The following is a 20,740-nucleotide window of genomic DNA, read 5'->3' on the forward strand; positions in this document are numbered from 1 at the left end:
GCTCAGCTGTCTCTTGGCCCGAAGTCACATGCTACGGCTGTGACCACCGTGCTCTTGCCACCACCTAGTTTAAAACAGGGAGGTGGAGAGCCATCAGAGTAGTTCAGGACTCTTGGCTTGCACTCGCATCATTCCTGAACGGAGACATAAGTGTAAAAAGTTTTCCTGAGTCCCAGAGGAAAACATGCAATAAGTCTTAACCCTTTCAGCCAAGGGGAAGGGAAGGCAAGACAGATTCCTCTATGGGGGTTATAGCCTTGTCTTCAAGGGGGTCTGACTTGACCTGAAGTGGATCTATTGAACAGCAAACAATTCAACACCCATATATTTACTCCAGGAGATCTCAAATGTGGGGCTGGGGACTTTTTTGAGAACATTTAGCTCTTCTGCTCGCACAGCCCCCAGGTCTTACTTCCTCTCACCAGTCCCAGGGGGCTTCTGTGCAAAATCCCCCCTCATCTTGTGTCAGAGAATAAGTCAAAGGAAACAAGAAAATAAAGAAGATGCCCTGGGTTCATTAAGCGGAGTCAGGACAATGAAATCCTGTGTCTCTCCTCTCTTCCTCTCCTGGCCGTGACCCCCAAATCTCCCAAGCTTTAATCTTGGCTGAGCGGTTCACTCGCTGTTTGACCTCAGGCAAGTTATTTGACCTCCTCCTGCCCCAGCCAGTCCAGCTGGAAAGAATCAGGTGAAGCCCCGGCCCGGGCTGACAACCAGATGCTGAGATCTGAGTGGAAAATTTCCTGGTTAAATAAATATATAATAATTAGAAAGGTCCGGGGAGGGGCGAATGGAAAGGCGGGGGGGAGTTACATTTCTGCTAGAACCAGAACTTTCTGACTGTCAGCCAAGGTCCTCCTCTGCCCTGCGATACACATGCCCTCTCCTGTTTATTATCTCAACAGGGTTTTGCCCTGGAAATAATACTGGGGGAAAGGATATTAAGCTAAGAAGCATGGTAGTTCTTCTGTAGGCTCCAGTGGGGGGATGCACTGGACTTCATATGAGGAAATACCTGCCTAAGTAGAGCAAAGACTTGGCCCTTCTCTACTGCTTGAGACATGGGTGTCCTTACCGGCAAGGGGCTCCAAGCCGCTTGTCATCCCTCGTTCCTGAAAGGCTGGGATGTGGCTAGAGGGGAGCAAATGTTTTTTGAAAAATAATAAATTAGACCAAAAAAAGGAGAGTTACAGAGAGGCCACAACTGAAGCTATTTATGAAAATATGGGTTTGAATTTAGCGCAGACTTCAGCCAAGAAAATAGGGCAAAAAGATCTCAAAATGTTGACATGTCAGCCATGCCAGAATAGTCCATGTCTGTGTTTCTTTTTAAATGGAGCTTGTGGACTTCTCGTTTCAAAATGAAAGGGAAGAGAGACAGCTCTGAACAGCAGGGAGGGCGGTCCCCTCCCTACCTACGCATTTCTCGTTTTCTGGGTGCCTGGCACGGTCCATTGGGATCTGATCTGCAGATGAGCTGAACCCTCTCGGCCTCGGCTGAAGTCGATGGGAACACAGTGTTGAACTAAGAGGCATGTTAAGTACTCTGGGAAATCAGACCCCAGGTACCTCCCTTTGGGCATCCAAAGGTAACAATTAAGATGTGAACAATGGCGCACAGAGCAGCTACTTGGCATACCAGCGCCGTCCACGGCGTGTGCTGAATGAGGCAGGCGTCTCCTGCAAAACCTGCTTGTGTTTGTCACCTCATTAAGTCTTTCTTGATGCGGGTGTGTGTGTGGGTGTGCAGGGGAATAGCCGCATTTTATAACTCCCTGAAATTCCAGCCCGGATTGGGTCCACCGTGGTAGGTGCTGTACAAATATAGGAAAGCATCATCCCTGCCCCATCGTCTTTGTCCTGAAGAACCTGTGCTTCTTCCCTTTGGGGAAGGAGGTGATCCGCAAAGCTCGCACAGCCGGGGGGGATGTGGGAAGTGGGTTAGCATCAGTCCAAGTCCACACTGGCTGCTACCAATGGTTGAAGCGGGCCCGGATATACCGCGCAGCCCAGAGTGTGCAATTGGTATCTCCAAACGCGACAGCCTCTCATACAAACACTTGCTGCAAAGAACGCGGCTGCCAACCTGCCTGGCTGGCAATCCCGTGGTTTGAAAGAAAAGCAGCAGTTCCCGCAAATGGGGACGTGTCCACAGCTCACATACCTACGGCAGGACAGCAGCATGCCTCCATCATGCCAGAGGTGCTTTCATTAACCAAACATTGCCACCCGGCAAGGGATGGTTGCAGTGGTGACTATTTGGGATGTAGCTGCTAAAGGGCTGGAGCGCTGATAATCAAGAAGTGCAGTTCATGTGATTAGAGCTCAGTTACTGTGTGCACCCCTTCGGTAAAATGCAGGGAGTGCAGTAGCTGGGGTGTGAGGGGGTACAAGACGCAGTCCAGTGATCCTCAGGGACCAGAGGCCGAGTGTCCTGACCACCCTGAACACAAACACTGGGGGATCTTGGTCTGTACTGAATTGCAAACCTGAACATATATATCAGACGGCAAATTTGCTTCTTTTATTTCCCAGACTGTGAAAGCTAGGCGTGCACCTGCACCGACAGGGGGCACAGCGCCTGCACCGACAGGGAGCTCAGCGCCTGCACCGACAGGGAGCTCAGCACCGGCACCGACAGGGAGCTCAGCGCCTGCACCGACAGGGAGCTCAGAGCCTGCACCGACAGGGAGCTCAGCGCCTGCACCGACAGGGAGCTCAGCACCTGCACCGACAGGGAGCACAGCACCTGCACCGATAGGGAGCTCAGCGCCTGCACCGACAGGGAGCACAGCGCCTGCACCGACAGGGAGCACAGCGCCTGCACCGACAGGGAGCTCAGCGCCTGCACCGACAGGGAGCACAGCACCGGCACCGACAGGGAGCTCAGCGCCTGCACCGACAGGGAGCACAGCACCTGCACCGACAGGGAGCTCAGCGCCTGCACCGACAGGGAGCTCAGCGCCTGCACCGACAGGGAGCTCAGCGCCTGTACCGACAGGGAGCACAGCACCTGCACCGACAGGGAGCTCAGCGCCTGTACCGACAGGGAGCACAGCAGCTGGTGGTGCTGAAGCGTCTTTCAGATCTGCTACGGCCTCAAACGGCAGCCGGCGGTATTTAGCATGGAGATTAGAAACTTTCTGATTCTGAGCATGGTCAAACATTGGAACAGGCTGCCTAGAGGAGTTGCAGCAGCTCCATCCCTGGACGTTTTCAAGAGCAGGTTAGACAGATACTTGGCTGGGATGGTTTAGTCAGGGATGATCCTGCCTTGAGCAGATGCCCTTGTGAGGTCCCTTCCAGCCCGACTTTCCCATGATCCTATGTTTTTCCTACCTGGCCCCTATTTTGATCTTGCATTTTTAGACCCAGCAACCTGCATTGGCATGTCAGGCTGTGATTTCTGACAGCAATCATAGAAAGCAATCTGGCTGATGGGCCCAACCCTGCCATACCCACCTGCAGTGAAAGATGCTGAGATGCATGGCTGATGAACACAGGAGTAGGATGCTTTGACAACAGTGTCACACACTGGTGCCCCCCTACAAACAGCACCGCTGCAATTAGCAGTCGCAGGGAAGATGCTGGCGGTTAAATGAGTGAGCCACGAAGGCAGGAGCCCTGGAGAGGTGGTGCTGCAGAAGGCTCCACTAAAAGGCTTTTCCCAGCTAAATGCAGATCCATATACACCTCTAAGGTCAGCACTTCTTCTGTTGAAAGAGTTAGACAGGATCTGCTACAGCAACAAGTACAGCCAGCAAGCTCCCAGGATGACAATGCAGCTAGCTGGATAAGCCACTTGCCAAAATGCCTGGGTTTTAATCCTGCCTCTGCTAACGATCTTGGTCAAGTCCTCTGTCGAAGGAGGGCAGTGAGATTTGCTCCCCTCCGTAAATCACTTCTAGATTTCCAGCTGCAGGAGAGACCGTTGTTACAGCAGCCTCTTTAGCCTGACACTGGCACCACTCATGGAGCTGCACTGGCCTAGGACAACTCACACATTTCCCCAACTCAGGTCATACCCAGTGCCCTGCATCTCCAACTCTGGCTTCACGGAGTGCACTCCATGCACTTTTTAAAGCTGCCCTATGCTAGCAGCTGCTGCCTCAGATCCAGCGGTGAGGGGTTCAAATGCCAGTGTCCAACAAAGCATCTCCTGGGCCAGTGGAACAGAGCAAAACAGCAACGTGTGCCCACGTTAGGCAGATACCTTGAGCTATTCTAAGCTACTGCAGCTTTGCTGCTTCTGGTACACCGGCCAGCCTGGCTACCTCTCCAGAGCTCTGCATTGCACCACGCGTGCATTCCCGGCACATCATGGAGATCAAGTCGAGTCTGTGAGCCCGCTGGGAGGGGGCCAGGACTCCACGGTGCTGGTACTAAGTAGCACATAGGGTCTTCTCTTTGTCAGACGATTGCAGTAAGATCCAGTGGTGTTGGCTGGGGCAAATAACAAGTCCCCTCTTCAACCTCCCCCCTGCTCCCCCATCCCTCCCTCAAATGTTTCCCTTGTGGAAAATTGAAAATGTTTAGAAGTTTTTTTTAAAAAGAGGGACTTCAGGGAGCAGAACTGGTTGGAAAATGGAGGGTGGTATGGATTGCTGAAAAGGAGAAAGATTTGAGGGGAAAAAATTCAATTTTCCTGAGAGTTAAAAAAAAAATAAAAAAAATCAATCAATCAAAACCTTCTGACTCCCTTGAAGCCTGGCCAACAGGAGCTTGCCTTAGTACCCCCAGTACCCTGATGGGCATAGTGAGCCCCATAGATGCGACGTACAATGTTCCCAGGCAAGTGAAGGAAAGAGCTGGTAATATTAAAATCCATGCGTCTCGCAACCACAAGCCTCCACTTTAGCCAGTGCCTCCCTGCTTGGAAACATCTTTACCCAAGACATTTTGCCTCTAGGCTTCCAGCAACTCCTCCTCCCCCTTGTCAGCAAAATTTTCTCACATTTTCTCTCTGGGCATCTGTGCAGAGGAGCGGGTATTCAGCAGTCCTGAATCAGTTCTTTACAGTAGTACATTCTCATTTGGATGCTTTACTAAACCATTGCATGAAGCGCTAATAGCACGTCGAATGGTAATTACTTTGCAGCAATGTCACTATAACATGATTGCATCTTTCCACCGCTGTGCCCACAACCCCATCACACTCTCAATATTTCTCACTCGTGCACTACAAGGATCCATTCTTACTTGCAAACAGCCTGCCTGGGTTGCAAGGACTTGTTAGTTATGCACACTGCCCAGTCTCTTTTATAGGCATCCTGGTTTGCTTTGAAGCCTGACAGCGCATCCGAGCGAATGCTTCCCCATGCACGTGCCATCAAGATGGGATTCCACGCTGGTGACCTGGAACAGACATAAAAAACCTGAAGTTGGAACGATGCTATATTTACAGTCCTTTTTATCTACGCGCCCGCAAAAACAATCATAAATTCTACAGCAGCGTGGGATTTTCTTCCGTCCTTTGCTGGGGGATTTCAGGATCCACGAATTTCCTGCTTGGGGATAAGGCATGTCTGTGAAAGGGTTTAGAATACATGCGAGAGAGAAAGAGAGAGACAGAGTGTATGTGTGTGTGTAAATGTGTATGACATATACACACACATATACAACACACACACACACACAATATAGGCAGGTCTTTCTTAATGCTGCACAGTTCTTGGCTACTGCAAGCATTAAGCACTTTAGCTACCAGAGATGAAAGCCCAGGTCATGAAGAGGAGCCTTTGTAACATCCTCCCGTGAACACTGCCATGCACAGCTGTGGCTTGAATCCAGGCAGATGTTTAATGCATCTCACTGCCGCTAGGGTTTATGTCCCAAGGGCCACTGGCGGGTCTGGAGATGGCATTTCCCCTCCCTCTCTGGCAGGAGAAGATGCTTCTGGCTGCGCTGATTAATTACCCTATGACTGCAAGCAGCCAAAAACCAGTGTGTGTGTGTGTGTGTGTTGCAATCGCTGTGTAGTTGCCAGATCTGGATGAAAGTGCTCTGTGGTTTGCTGGGCTGGCAACATTAAGGTGCTTGTGGCATGATGTCCTTGAAGAGCAGCTTCTGGCTACGGACTGTTCCCACCATGGTAGATTATCCAAAAACCAGGGCAATGTTGCTGGAAGATCAGGATCCCTAGTACTGGGAACATACTGGTGCCGGGGAAGCTGACTTTATAAGCTGTGCTCTGAACTAGAATAAGTACTGCAAATATGCATTGAAGCAAATGAATGCCGACGCCATATGGCCCGATTACGCGAGCTCTCGGTAACAAGCATTCCAAGAAGGACGCGTACACGGGATGAAGCGTCGATACGCTACACGCTACCGGCTGAATTGAATGGTTCCCCCTCGCAGGAACCACCTGCAATGATTATCGCAAAGACACTGGAAGAGCACAAAATACACGTTTCTCTTTATTTTGCTCCAGTTTACTTTCGAGGTCTGACTGCTCTGCATTTATACTCCTGCAATTCAAGCAACGATAAAGAGTGCCCCTACAGAAAGCTCTAGGCACTCATAATTAATTAGATTTTGTAACGATTCCCAGCAGCATTACATGCTTATATCCAGGTAACATATTAACTCAGCCAGTCAGCAGCCTGATATCACTGTAATTAGATAATAAATTAATTCACCCAGCCAGTAAATCAAAGCAACAAAAGAGGTCCCCAGAAACCTACCTTTTGACCTGCATCTGAGGTCACGAAGCCCAGCCTCTACAGAACCAAGTTATCGCCCACTTCATGGCTGCGGACAGCTGGATCCTTGCAAACTCTCTCTACATGCCTTGCAGCTTTTGCTGCTTCCCAGTTGGGGCCAGGAAGGACTTTTTTTTCTCTCCTCATGAATGTTATTGGCTTCTAAAGTATTTCTTATCTTCCTCCGAGAACCTGGGACTTTGGCCACAGCTAAGCCTAGGGGTTTTGGACATGTGTGCTGATGGTTTTAATGGCATACCCAGAGGTTCCTGGCTAGGTCTTGCTCCACTTAGGGGCATGGCAATCTCCAAGTGTGGGGCAGGGAGGAATTCTTCCCCTGTGTCAGTCTGGCACAGGCCATGGGGTTTTTGCCTTCCTCTGTAGCATGGGGCAGGGTTGTCTTCCCAGGATCTTCTGATCGTGTTACCTCTGAATAAGAGCTTCCATATCAGACAGCCTGGGAGGGGATTAACACATTTTCATGTATGCATATTGACTTCAAAATTTTGGCTAACCTGCTTGATCCTTCCCAAGCGGTCCCCACGCAGATCTGTCTGCAGTTGAGCTCTTTAGGAAGACGGTGAATGAAAACTCAGTGCAGCTTGACTCTCTGCTCCCTTTGGCTTTACTCAGAACTGGTAGCAGGCATTCCCTTGGGGAGCAAAAAAAAAGGGCAATCCGCTTTTCTATCCCCCGTCAACTCCTGATTGATTTCCCTTCACCTCTGATGTCAGAAACCTTCCCTTCCTTGCAAGACCAGCAGATGGGCCTGCAAGGTGCGGGATAGTCTCACCACAGACAAAGGTTTGGTCTTGGGGCTTGTCTATGGTCTACCAACAGTAGGTCTCGGGGGAGATGAGCCTGAGCACACCCGACCCACCTCAGTCCACTAACACACTCCAGAAATGGAGGCGTATCCAGGAGATGGGTCTGGACTGGACCCAAGCCCTTGATCCTTGCAGGTCTGAGAGCAGGTCTTGGGAATAGGTCTAGAGTGGCCTCATAGGCATGAGTCTACAGCAGCTCTGCAGACTTGGATGGGGGGGGCTGGCTCAGTCCTGCCCTGCCCAAGACGCAGTCTAGGCAAGACCTGATATGCAGGACTTACTTTCAGCAACAGGAGCCGAGGTAATCATGCAGAAAATGGATGCACGTGCACCAGTGACAGCTGTCACACCAGGAGCTCCTTTGCTGGTTGTAACTGTGTATGCAAGCAGGGGCAAAGATGCCCACATAGCCACGGGCATGATCCACCACCCGCTTTGCACTCGCCCAGGCAACCGCAGGACATGCAGACTCAGCTGCAGGTTCATTTCAGTCGCAGCATTTTGGCCGCCGTGTGTCAGCGATGATGAATGCAAAACATCCAAATCCGCTGGCTGATTCTCCCCTAGCCCCTCATGGATAAGGGCTGCAGCTTTAGTGATGCAATTTAATTACCGGTGGTTTAATCTTGTATAATGCACCTAAATTTGATTCCACAATGTCATCTATTCACCAATGGCCACCTCCAGAGCTGACTCATGCGCAGCATCTGTTTGGAAGCAGTTGGCTTGGTGCATGGTCCCCACAAACATACACATTTTCTAGTCACTAGAGCAGTGCTGGACCGTAATAAAACTTCCCCCGTCTTCCTCATGGGCACACTTCACACTTGCATTCTCATCTCATAGCACCCGAATGGATACACGGAGCTAGGATTTCCTTTGGAGGAGAGCTGATATATATATTTTTTTATTCAAGCCCATTCATTATTCTAGATGCCTAATTAAAAGACTTGTGCAGGCAGCAGCCAGTGCTTCTCCTGGTGTGCATCTGAATGCCCCCAAGCCCAATCAGAATTAGCTCCGGTACGGGATGCAGCGCAAGGAGGGAACGACTGCCCCGAGCCACGCGGGATGAGACTGCAGAGGCAGGGGAGACGAAAAGGAAGGTTAACGAGAAGGAAGCGTAGGGGGAGGAGGGCGTTCGGATACCGAGTCAAAGCAGGGATATGACAAGGTGGAGGAAGGCGACACTGGTTCTCAGTGACCCCCAAACCTTCATTAATAACTCTGTCACACAGCATATGCTGTATGTTAATTAAAATGAACAGTACATGACAGAGCTGTGAAAGCAGATGCAGTAATTGTATTATTTTCCTGTGCAGCATAGCTTTCTGTCCTTTGTCCTTGTGGGGAGGAGGGAAATAGCTCCCTGGATCCTATAACAGTGAATGCTAGAAGGCCATGCCGACCTGCAGCTACGCCGACAGCAGATCAACACGCCCTTTGCACCTACAGGTCTTTTCAGCCCCCAGCTGCAGACCCCGTGCTCAGCGCAGGACAGGTCGTGCACGACCGGCGGTGCTTTCTCCCTGTCCGCGGGCGCTGCTCCAATGATCTACAGCCAACCATCGGGGGAAAGTTTTTGTCCAAAGCTCCGGTGCGGAGCAGAGGGAACAACTTGGTTTGACTCAGTGCAATTCGTCTTTGCTCTCAGGAGGCAGTTTTTTGCCCACTGATCTCCAAGCCCTTTACAAAGGCTGATGTATTATTGCTATTGCCACTGGGGAATCGTGGTTTGTAGAGAGGGTTTAAATGACCCAGCAGGTCACAGGTAGGGCTGGGTAGAACCCAGGTATTTCCTTCTCTTTATTCTCATGCCTTGTACAGAGGGCTGCAAAAGCCTTTCACTGTCTGCAGGATTGGAGCCTGGGACACCAACCCATCCGTCCCTTCACCGTTTTAAAGAAACTGTCTACACCTTCAAAATGGCACCTGACACTTTCAGTGGCTTAGCTGCCAGGTGTCAAGGGAATGATTATAACATAGATGCATGTTAAGGCACAACCTTAAGAGAGACCGGATGGTCCAGAGGGATCTGGTCCTTGATCCCTTGCTATGTAACCTTCTCTTCTCGGTTCCTCCACCTGTGAAATGGAGATGGTGGGATCTTCTCCCCAGGGTGGGGAAGGGCTTTGTGTTTTGGAAGCAGCTGGACATCAACGCTGTGTGTAGGGAAGGCTTGCAAGCAGACGGGCATCAGCGCCGTGCACGGGGAAGGCTTGCAAGGGCTGGAGAGGAACGAAGAGCAACATGATACTGCCCAGCATGGATGGTGGGAGGAGGGTGCCCTTCGCGTGGAGTCCTAGAAGAGTCCTGTCTACATTATGAGTGAAGTCTGTCTCTCCATGAGCTGCGGCTGAGGGCTGAGTCTGCTCCAAGGAGCCCCGCGGCATCAGCCAGTGTCATGTCTTTACAAAGCGGGTCTCCTGGCAGTGGTAGTGGTGCAGCGCCTTTGTCACAGGAGGCCAGGCTTTCAGGGTGGCAGGGGCTGTGCAGACCTCTTGTGCCTCCTGCATGCCCAGGGCTTTGCTCTACATGGATCCCAGCGCAGCAATGCATGGGCAGTAGGACTGTGAAGGTGGGGAGCAGATGGGGGCAAAGCTGGCTGTGAAGAAGCAGGGGAAGGTCCATTGGTGCACGAGGAAAGTCCCACCGAAGAGTCTACTCCAGCCATCACCACAACTACTATCCAGCAGCTCCGCAGCCTCCCCAGTGACGTTCCTACCCTTAGACCAGCCTGGGTGCCAACTGCAAGCATGGAAAGGCACTGCTTGGTCCTGCTGAGAGTCTGGCCCTTCCTGCCCAAGATGGGTGGGAAGCGGGCGAGGGCCCAGACCAATCCTCAGGACAGGAAGGGCAAAGCCAAGAGGCACACACCTCTCTTGGCACGAGAGCACAAGCCATGCCACACAGACGGGTACCAGCCATAGCCAAACCTCGCGCTCTGCTACACCATCTTTGCTGCTTCCCTCCTTTACCTCCCTCCACCAGCGCTCCCAAAAGACTAACACCTTTGGTTTCCATGGCAGCCTGATTTTCAATGAGCATCTTTCAAGTCCTAACCGGAATGCAAGCGCTTCATTAATGCATACAGGACACGGTGACATCTCCCCAGGGCAACAACATCCTTTCCCGAAAACTAGCACCTTCTGCCCACATTATTTTATTTTAACAAATGTATCAGATCCAGCAGGCTCCGCTTCCTCCGGGCGTCGAGGGGGCCAGGGCTCATCAAGACACACGCAGCTCTCCCTGATTGACGGTGTTTGCTCCGAGCTAATCAAGAGGTGGGGTTTTTTTTGTAAGGAGAAGGAGAGTCGATGAAAAAAAATTGCTGCCAAATGCAACGAAGAGGCAAACAACGCTGGCTGCTTCCACCAGCGGCACAGCACTTCCAGGGGCAGCAATTTCCCAGAATGCAAAGCCCCCCCCCTGCCCCCATCACTAGCCCCAGTAAAGATGACACCAGTCTTTTCCTAGGTTGTGCCAAGAACACCTCCCTCAAAGTGTTTTATTTTAAAACGCGGCCTGTTGCCCTTTGATCTCCGAGAAACCCCTTTTGAATCATTACAGAGGCTGCTTTTCTCCTTCCCTTTAACCTGAGCCTGAAGGGCTCTGCCCTCCAGACTTTCAGTGCTCTCGGTCTGCCGTTTGTTCTTGGGTTTTGGGTTTGATAAGTACATTTTTGGGACAGGGAGGGGTGGGGGGGTGATATTCCCATCTGCTGCTACCATCATGGCATCCTTTCCCATCCTGCATTGTCCCCATGCCTAATACAAACGCCATTAATCAGTGCATGGAAGCAGGCGGGAGGGCCATGGGAATGGGCCATCAGAGTCAGCATTGGGGTGAGATGCTAAATCTTGCTGGAGCCCAGCTCAGGTCCTGGAGGAGGGATCCTGTCTTTGAATTCGCCCATAGGCTTTCTCCTAGCTCCAAGATGCACAGCACTGGAAAGGCATTGTACATCCAACCCCTGGGGAAGACTTCTTACCCCAGCTTGGGTCCTTCGGTGCAAAGAGCCGTCAGTCGAGGAAAGGTTGAGGTCAAGTCGCGTGAAGCATCAGCATCTTTGAGAAAGCATCCTTGGCCCTCTGTGGAGGGGCCACTTTGAGGGCACTCCTGGGGGAGCGAGGCCACAGCACGGTGCACCTGAGCAATGGCCTCCACCGAGCCATTACAGCTTTGTCGGGTTGGAACAGCTTTAACCTGTCCTCGCTCTTCAGGCTCAGGTGTGCCGGAGGCAGAGCTCCCTCCGCCTGCTCACCACGAGCCTGATCCAGACCCAGCTCAAGCCAAAGTCTCTTTATTTAGCAGATTTTCTGAAAATTCAGATACACACTTGCACACGCAAGCTGCACAAACGAGCGCACGATCCTGTGAATGTGCCAAGGTGGCAACTGCACAGAAAAATGAAGCCTGTTGTGTGGCTAGCAAAACTTGACAGACTAGTCAGAAGCAGATGCATGCAGAGAAAGGGCTATTTGCATGACAGTGTGGCCAGTTTGGGAAGGTTTGAAGACATTTTCAGGCTCAAGGGGCGCCTGTACATGTATATTGAGGCTGCTCTGACACATAATTACAATGATTAATCGAGTCTGCTGGAGCGTGGTACATACCGCGCTCTAGCAGACTCCAGCATCACATGCATCACTATTCCCACATTGAAAAAATGGCAGTGGGAGAGTTTTAACTAAAGCTTGTTGAACAAGCTTAGGTTAAAGCTCCTCAACGACATTTTTCAGCGCAGGGACGCTGATACGTGTGTCGCTCTGGGCGCTTTAATTAGAGCTCGCTCAGAGCCACTTTAATTAAAGTGCTCCCGTCTCCCTGCCTCCCAGAGCACATGTATGAACACCCAAAGGGCCCGTGGCACAAGTGGGGTCAAAGAGACAAAAGGAGACGTGTTGTACGTTATTCTTTGCATAAGGGCAGCACCCAATGATGTTCATAGAATCGCAGAGTCATAAAATATGAGGGCTGAAAGGGAGCTCAGGAGGTTGCATCTAATCCAACTCCCTGCTCAAAGCAGGGCCAGCCCCAAATACATCATCTCAGCCAAAGCTTTGTCTACCTGAGCCTTAAAAATCTCCAAGAATGGGGATTTCTCCACCTGTATGGGTAACCTGTTCCAGTGCTTTACTACCCTCCTAGTGAGCAAGTTCTTCCTAATATCTAACCTCAACTTTCCTTGCTGCGACTTGAGCCCATTGCTCCTTGTCCTGTCATTTGCCCCCAGTGAGACCAGTCCAGCTCCATCCTCTTTGCAACCTTCCTGCAGGGTGTTGAAGGCTGCTATTAAATCCCCCCTTGGTCTTCTCCAGTTCCCTCTCCTCGGAAGTCGTGTGCCCCAGCCCCCTAACCCTTTCTATTCCCCTCAGCTGGACTCTCTCCAATTTGTCCACATCCTTTCTGTAGCAGGGGGCCCAAAACTGGACACAGGACTCCAGATGTGGCCTCCCCAGTGCTGAATAGAGGGGAAGAATCACTGCCCTCCATCTTCATGTCCACTGTAACCGCCAGGTCCTTTTCTGCAGAGCTGCTGCTTAGCCAGTTGGTCCCGAGTCTGCACCGGTGCAGGGGATTGTTTCATCCTAAGTGCAGGATTTTGCACGTGTCCTTGTTGAACCTCGTGAGATTTCTTTTGGCCCAATCCTCCAATGTGTCATGGTATCTCTGAATGCTAGCCCTGCCCTCCAACATAACTGGCCCTCCCTGCGACTTTGGTCAGACCCTGGTGCCTTCCTGATTTCAGGCACTGTGCAAAAAAAACCTCTTTGTGTCCAAGCAATTTCCAAGCTAGATTAAAGTGAGTAGACAAGATGAACAGGGTAAGGACACACAGGTTTAACTTATAGCAAAGAGATTTAGATCAAGTGTCAGGAAAAACTCCCTTGCTCTAAAAGCCAGAGACCAACCCTCCTAGGGAAGCTGTGCAACCTTCCCTGGGGGGTTTCCAAGAAGAGTCCGGATGGACATCTCTTGCAAACAGTCTAAGAACGGTGCATGCTGCATCTGAACACAGGGCTGGCCTAAATTGGCCCTTAAGGTCTCTTCTAACCCTGGGGATCCTGTGAGACTAAGAGGAACGGGAGCAGAGCAAGCATGCAGAGCTCGGCGGGCATCACCCCTGCTCCTTGCTCCAGTATTTCTGTAGGATTACACACCAGACAAGCAGCGGAGGACTCTAATGGAGCTACCCCAGTTTCCACCAGCTGTAAACTGGGCTCACAGAGCCTATCCTAAAAGATTTGGAAAAAATGTAGAATGGAAGGGGAAGAGAGAAACCAAAGAGTTTGCATGAAGTAACAGGAGGTCACCCAGGGAGAGGCGTCCTGGGACAAATCCCAGAGTTTCTGGCTGCCCATAAGAAAAGCTCCACATTTTCCCTACCAGCGAGGGGAAAAACAGAAAAGAAGCTGTTAGTCCTGGTTTTCCAAGGTCAAAAGGAAACCCCAGATTCAGCCACTTTGGACACGATGGCATGAGGGAAGAGCAAGCAAGGCAAAATAGCACCTGCAGAAGGAATAGGAAAGACTGAGGTTGTATTTGTCCTCCTACCACCGCTGTGAGGGACAATTATCCCTATTACACAGATAAAAAACTGAGGCCGAGCGGCGCGGTGACTTGCTCCAAGTCCCGCAGAGGGCAGTGGCGGAGCAGTGGGACTGCGACCAGGTCTCAGCCCTACCCCGACACGGCAGCTCTGGGTTTGTGCTGGGCTTGTCGACCTCATTATCAGGAGAGCGCACGGCCTGGGAAATGCCATGTGTCTATCAGGCAGCTCTGTGGAAAAAGCAGCTTGCTAATGAATCTATTGATTTGCAGAGGAGTGCCTTGGCATTGGAAGATTTATGAATAAAGTGCTCCATTTAGAAGTCAAAAGAAATCCCTCAGCAGCCTATCATAATTTAGGGGATATTGGGGATGCAGGGATGCCTGTCTTTAAATAAAGGAGCCCTATGCTGTTAAAACAGACTACCACTTTATTGTGTTAAAATAATGCCCACCTAGATGCTTAGCTTAGCTTTGTGCATAAGCCGTGCACAGTCCATTAATGAAGAGGAACAGAGCCTCTGCTCACCTAAAACATTTTGAAAAGTTTAAAGGAGTTTAAAGGCACAGAACTTGGCTTTTTAAAAAACACAACTGCTGCCCAGCGGTGACATACCCCTGACCTGACCTATCTGTGATCTGGGCTTGGACGGGTGCAGATATATGGCTGTAACTCCACACTCTCTGGAAAGCAGAAACAATAACGCTCTGTAGGAGGCAACGACTGAAATAAGCTCGGGCTGCTTCCTAATGCTTGCTCATAATTTACTCTCCGCAGATGGGCAGGTGTTTGCAAATGCCATCGTTTCGGAGCCGGGGCCTCAGGGAGTCGGCTTCAAGGATCAGTAAGGTCCAAGTTCATTCTGAAAGAGTAATTGAGCCGGGGAAGCCCCCTTCACCAGGAGGAAATTTAAGTTGTTTTCTCGTGCAGCCACTTTTTCACCCTCCATCTATCTGGAAACCCAAGCTACTGTATTTTCGGTTACCCCCGAGTGGCTGCAGAGCTCCAGAAATGAATGCGATGCAGCCCTGCGCTGTATCACAGGAACAAGCCCAGCACCTCTGAAGATGGGGAGTGCAAGCCCGGCCCCCGAGAGCCTCCAATCCCACCCTTCGTCTGTCCCTTTAGGTTTGCTCCTTCCAGTGCTCTCAGGAGTCACCCGCGAGACACGCTCCCTGCCCACCTGCACCCACTCCACACGCAGCCAGCCTAGGAAGGAGGAGGTGAAACTGCTCCGAGGACGTCCCTCGCTGCAGCTCTCGACATCTCCGTCTGCAGGGTGCTCATGAGCCGTGGAAGGGGACATCCTCGTTCTGACCCTGGGGCCGGGTTGGATGGGTAGAGAAGTGCGACGGACCTGTCCTTACTCTCTCTGTGCATCAGCTTGCCATCTGTGAAATGGGTAGCACCACAGTCTCACGTCACTGCGAGGTACTACGGGGATAAACGCAGTAAGAATTAGGAGGTGCTCAAACGCTGCCGTAAAGGGGACCGCGTAAACAGCACAGCCAGCCAGAGGCCTTCTTGTCCTCTCCCCGAGGGCTGGACACAGTCGTATAACGAGGGGCGGGTGGGCGAGCAGGGCACAAGCGCCGCGTGCCGATTTAGAGGGGGCACAAGAAGGATAGCCACTGCTGCCACCGCTGTTGCGCAGGGCACACAAAAATCGCCGGTGACACCGCTGGCTCGACGTACGAACATTTCAGGGAGACGCAGGCAGATCCTGCCTCGAGCAGGGCTTGGACTAGATGTGACCTCCCATTGGGGAGCCAGCATTTTCTTTATTAAGAGGGGGGGTTTTGTTGCCTTTATCGGTTTTAAGGATTTTGCAGACAATCCTGGATTTCGTGGTTTCGGCGAAAATCAAGTTGGTCCCTACCAAGAAAACGCACAGAACGATGGCGAGGCAAAAGAAGATGCTTTCTAAACGAGAAGTCCTTTCCTGGAAACTAATATCTGCATACGGCCAACTGGCCTTGCATGTCCGTCCCTCTTGCTTTGTGTTTTACACATGCATTTCAATCCAGATCAAATTCAATGTTAAGAGAGTGCTAAAGTCTTTTTAAATACACAAGTGCCAGAAAAGTACCACATTTCAGACAGTATGTATACCCCCAAACTCTATCATTTTATGCATATCGATTTTTGAAAATGATATTAAGAAAAGTATTTCTTCTTCAATTCTCTGCGGGAGATTTAAAAAAAAAAACCCCACAAAAAAGCTTTGATGCCAAGGCATGGGATCTGCTCAGGCTATATGACCCAATTTAACTCGCCACAGTTACACAAGTGAAATGGAGAGCAGAACATCACCCATTTGGTGTAAAAACTGGCAGTATTGAGAGAGAAAGGGAGAGAAAATCCCTCCTCCATTTGGATAGGAAGGGTCCTCATTGCCCTGATCACAGAAGAATTATAACCTGCAAGAGCAGAAATGCACTGAAAGCTGGTAACCTCCTTAAATGAATATTCATAAATTATATGGATCCCTCCAAAGCATTTATGACACTTCCTCTCTTCAAATGCCCGTTACAAGCCTTGACTCATTAAGGCCCCAGACTTCCAAAAGTCATGCAGTATTTAAACTGGGTCTAAAGCTTGGATATTTTATGAAACACGAGCAGTCCCTTTATTTTAAGCCTGGACCCTAAAACTTGACTCGAGGATCCCAGAATAACCCACTCAAAATACAGCTAATGCACGCGGCTGTGCACCATATATCTTGGGTGAGTAATATATTGCCACGTTTCCTGCTCCATTTACCCAATTGTAACTCCGCCCGACCTATTCTTGCCCTAATGGAAACCAGCTGTTTCTCACAGAGCCCCATCCCCTGCACATGTTTTCCTGGTCATGACTGAGCCTAAATCACCTCCCTCTCTAGTGCTGCCCACCAGCTGTCCTGTGGTACTAAACAGCAACAAGCCCTTTTCCAGGACCGCTGAGCAACTTTCTCCATCTCTCCCCGTCTTCCAGCTCCTTCCCCTATCCATCTCCTATGTTTGGGGGCTCCAGACAGGCAGGCTGGTCTAGTGATTGGGGCATCCACCTAAGCCTTGTGAGACCATGGCTTCAGCTCCCTGTTCTGCCACAGACTTCCCCTGTGACCATGGGCAAGTCACTTAGCCACACTTGCTTCAGTTTCCCATCTGTAAAATGGGGAAAATGGCACCGCATCATCTCACGGGACGTGGGGAGGAGAAATCTGTTGACCGCAGGTCTTCTTGTGGCAATAGGGCGAGACACGGCTTTCCTATACCACTTCCCTGGCTTCTACCAGTCCCAGAGAACGAGCAACTTCTTCATCCAAAACATTAGGAGTGGCTAATTAACAGCTCGATCCTCAAGCACCCCAAATTTCGACTGGCTTCAGTTAGAGTGGAAAGAGCTCGGCACCCTGAAGGACCATTGGAAGAGTCTCCTTTGCACTCCCGTTCAGGGACCGATCCTGTGAGCTGTTACCCCTTTGAGTTGTCCTCAATGCAAGCGGTACTCGACAAAGTTAGGATGAGGTCCAACAGCAGCTTCTTGGATCAGTTTGTCCTGAAACCTGCTCCAAACCAATCAAAGAAAATATGAACAGAGATGTGCTGAGCCCTGAACTTTTCAGGGCACATGTTCAACGTGTCCACTTCATCAGACAATGCCTTTGCTTTACAAACAGTGACTGTATACGTCACGTTAGTGCCTAGAAACCTCAGTATACTTGACTGTATTCGTTCTTAACGGCCGTGAAGTATTAGCTGGGACTTGATGGAAAAGGTATCAAGAAGCATGTCCCATTTGCTGGGGATTTACTGTCAAGACAATGTTGAGGCACAGAAATTGATGGCTTGATCAAGTTAATGGGGAAAAGATTTCTCGTCAGGAATTAGTGGGATTACAAAATTGCAGCAATTCTCTTGCTTGCCTGTAACTGCTGAATTTTCTTTGCAATTCCACATCATTTAGCTGCATAAATCTTACACAGATCAAACCAGGAGATGTCTGTGCAGAGAATAAGTTATAGAAACAGAAGTAATGTATTCAGCCCAAGAGGGCTGCACATTCGTACGGTGTCATCCGAGACAAGATTCCCTCGTTTGCTTGGTCCCAACTTCGACAGCAAAGCTAAGGCAGGTTTAACGACAATCAGCAATATTAGAAAAATGAGAAATCATGGTTGGTTTGTTGAGAAGTGGCAGGTAACCATCGTCGGGTCCCATTTGGTCAAGTCCCTAAATCTGATCCAGCTGCCATCAAAATCAATTGAAAGACCTTCAGTGCCTTCCAGCCTCCTTTGAAGTCAGTGGGAGATGGATTATGTCCTTGCATCTGTTTTCATTGATTTTTGTTTCTTATTTTTTTCCGTTGGAAAGCAGAATCTTTCACTTTTGCTTTTGCCACATTTTATTTTTTTTTCTTTTCAATGAGAAGTAAAACTGGAAAGAGCCCTGTTTTCATATTGCCAGGAGCGTGTGTGAGAAGGCATGAACTGCTTCCACCCGGCACAAGCTCCTTTTGGAGTCTCAAGGCTCTCATGCCAGTTCAGAGGCTTAAAGCTTTTCTAGGGGGAGTTCAGCTGGACTAAGGCAAGGCGTGGATCTGAAGCAGAATAGCAATTCTCAATGAACTCCCTGTTGTGGATGCTCTTGTTCTGGACTATGATTTCCTCCAACTCATTTAATTCACTTTTGCGGTGTAGTAAACTGCTTTGCAGTTTTACCCAGAATAAGAGAGCCCGTGGAGGGAGTTGATAGGAAACAGTTTTCTGGAATGCCTCCCTATGTGGAGATGCCCTTAGAGGTTGATGGTGATTTTGGGCTGGTCTGAACATTTGCTCATAACTTGACTTTAACATCATTTCCCTGCAGACAGCTTATTAAGGAGGTGAGCAACATCCCTCCATTCCCTGAAGACCCCTCCAGGTCTATATTTTTTAATAAAATGTTGCTTCCTAGGGAACATCATCGCCCTGTGCTGCTCACATGGACCATCATTGCCCAGTGCTCTGTGGCAAACTCCGATGCCTGCAGTGTTGTCACACAGTTACCTGAGATGTCCGTATACCCTGCCTGCAGCCAGGTCCTGGCTCAAGAATCAGGAATCTTATCTCAGATGTTAGCATAAAACTGTGGACAGATCCTTAACTAATAGCAGTGTACACAGATTCACTCTGGATCCCAACCCAGACATTTCCAGCCCATGGCCTTTCCTCTCCACAATGTCCCTTGATCCGCTTTCTGCCCAGCAAATCTCTAGCACCCTGCCAGGATCACTTTTTCATTTCTAGCCATGGGCCTGCTGGGAAATACAACTCATTTATTTTGCACTAATTGAAACCGAATACCTGCAGTCTTTCAGTGGTCAGATTTCTCTTTGGGGGAATCCAGGCTTTCAGTTCAGGTTCTGGGATCACAGCGCTATTAATCACTCCGTGACCTCATCAAAACTAAAATTTATACACTACAGATAGGTATTTCCTGGTCCAAATGGGGAAGAGTTTAAGAACGGGCTCCGATTGCCCGAGGGTGCATTACTCTCTTTCTAACCTCAATTCCTTGGTGTGTGCTGCAATACATGGGATAACACAGGCCATCCTCTCCCTGGAAAAAAGTCAGCAGGACCATCTGAATGGTCTACGTGGATCCATACCCAGCACAGTGGGTAGCAGTTACCCAGAACTTCATTCAACCCAGTGCTCCCGTCCCGAGGAGTCGAGCTGCCTTCAGCTTCCAAAGACGTCCGAGTGATTTAGGGGTCCTCGTGGGGTGGAGGTGTGAGTGGGGGAATGCATAAGTGTGGGGAGTGGTTGTATATGTTTGGGGCTCTGTAAGAAAAGCTCAGCCTCGTACAGCCCTGTTCTGCAGCAACCTCCAATTCATATTCCAGGGTACACGCGATTCCCTTTGAACCTTACTGCCCTGCGTTTGCACTTTCATAGACCTGCACTTTGCATTTTAGCTTCTCTGCTACCCAGGAAAGCACACAAACACCAACAGACTTTCCCTATACCTAAAAAAGGGCATTTGTGCCCCCAAACTTGTGAAGAACAATTTTTTCCAACTATTTAGTAGGTCTGATAAAAGATATCACATCAACCCAGAGAATCTGGTCTGCAGGTGATCCAGGTGTCCAAGTGAACCAGTTATAGCTCCATGAAGTTGGGGCTGTAACTGTATCCCTAACATGGACTGGGGGCTGTTGTGGTTTACTAGCCAGGCCTGCCATACGCCAGCTAGAAATAACCAGAGATCCATCTCTGCCATAACCTCTTCCTGCAACCTTGACCCCTGCATACACCAGTCCAGGAACCAGCTAGGTTTGCTTTATGCCCAGTGAAGATTTCTTCCTGCTGGAGAAGATCCCCAAGTTGGGAAGATCTGAAAACTTACATCCTCTTTGCACCACGGCAGTAAGATGGAGAATCTGACCCCAGGACAAGTCTCTCATGTCTGGAGGATTGATAAAAAGGGAGGTAGGGATCATGGCCAGATCACAGCACAAGTATGGCAGAGGGTGGGTTTGGAGCCTTCCTTCCTATGCATGGAGGTTTCAAAGTCATAGTGAACTCATTAGGTGTGAGAAATAACTAGGCTTTACCAAGCAGGGTTGGATGGAGATACTGGGTTAGACTGCTTCAAATCAGACCTTCAGCACATATGAGGGGCTGA

The 20,740-nt window shown here is 50.0% G+C and overlaps 1 long non-coding RNA gene across 2 annotated transcripts in view; it reads right to left on the reverse strand.

Annotated features, from left to right (window-relative positions):
* Positions 1-3,013: 3,013 nt before the first annotated feature.
* LOC132243965 (uncharacterized) overlaps positions 3,014-20,740 on the reverse strand; it is a 38,580-nt gene continuing 20,853 nt past the window's right edge. For both annotated transcript variants that reach the window (XR_009455529.1, XR_009455530.1), the window contains exon 5: positions 3,014-5,355. This is a non-coding gene — a long non-coding RNA (uncharacterized LOC132243965). The remainder of the gene's footprint in view (positions 5,356-20,740) is intronic.

The sequence above is a fragment of the Alligator mississippiensis genome, chromosome 11 (genome assembly GCF_030867095.1).
Source record: "Alligator mississippiensis isolate rAllMis1 chromosome 11, rAllMis1, whole genome shotgun sequence".
Taxonomy (NCBI): domain Eukaryota; kingdom Metazoa; phylum Chordata; order Crocodylia; family Alligatoridae; genus Alligator; species Alligator mississippiensis.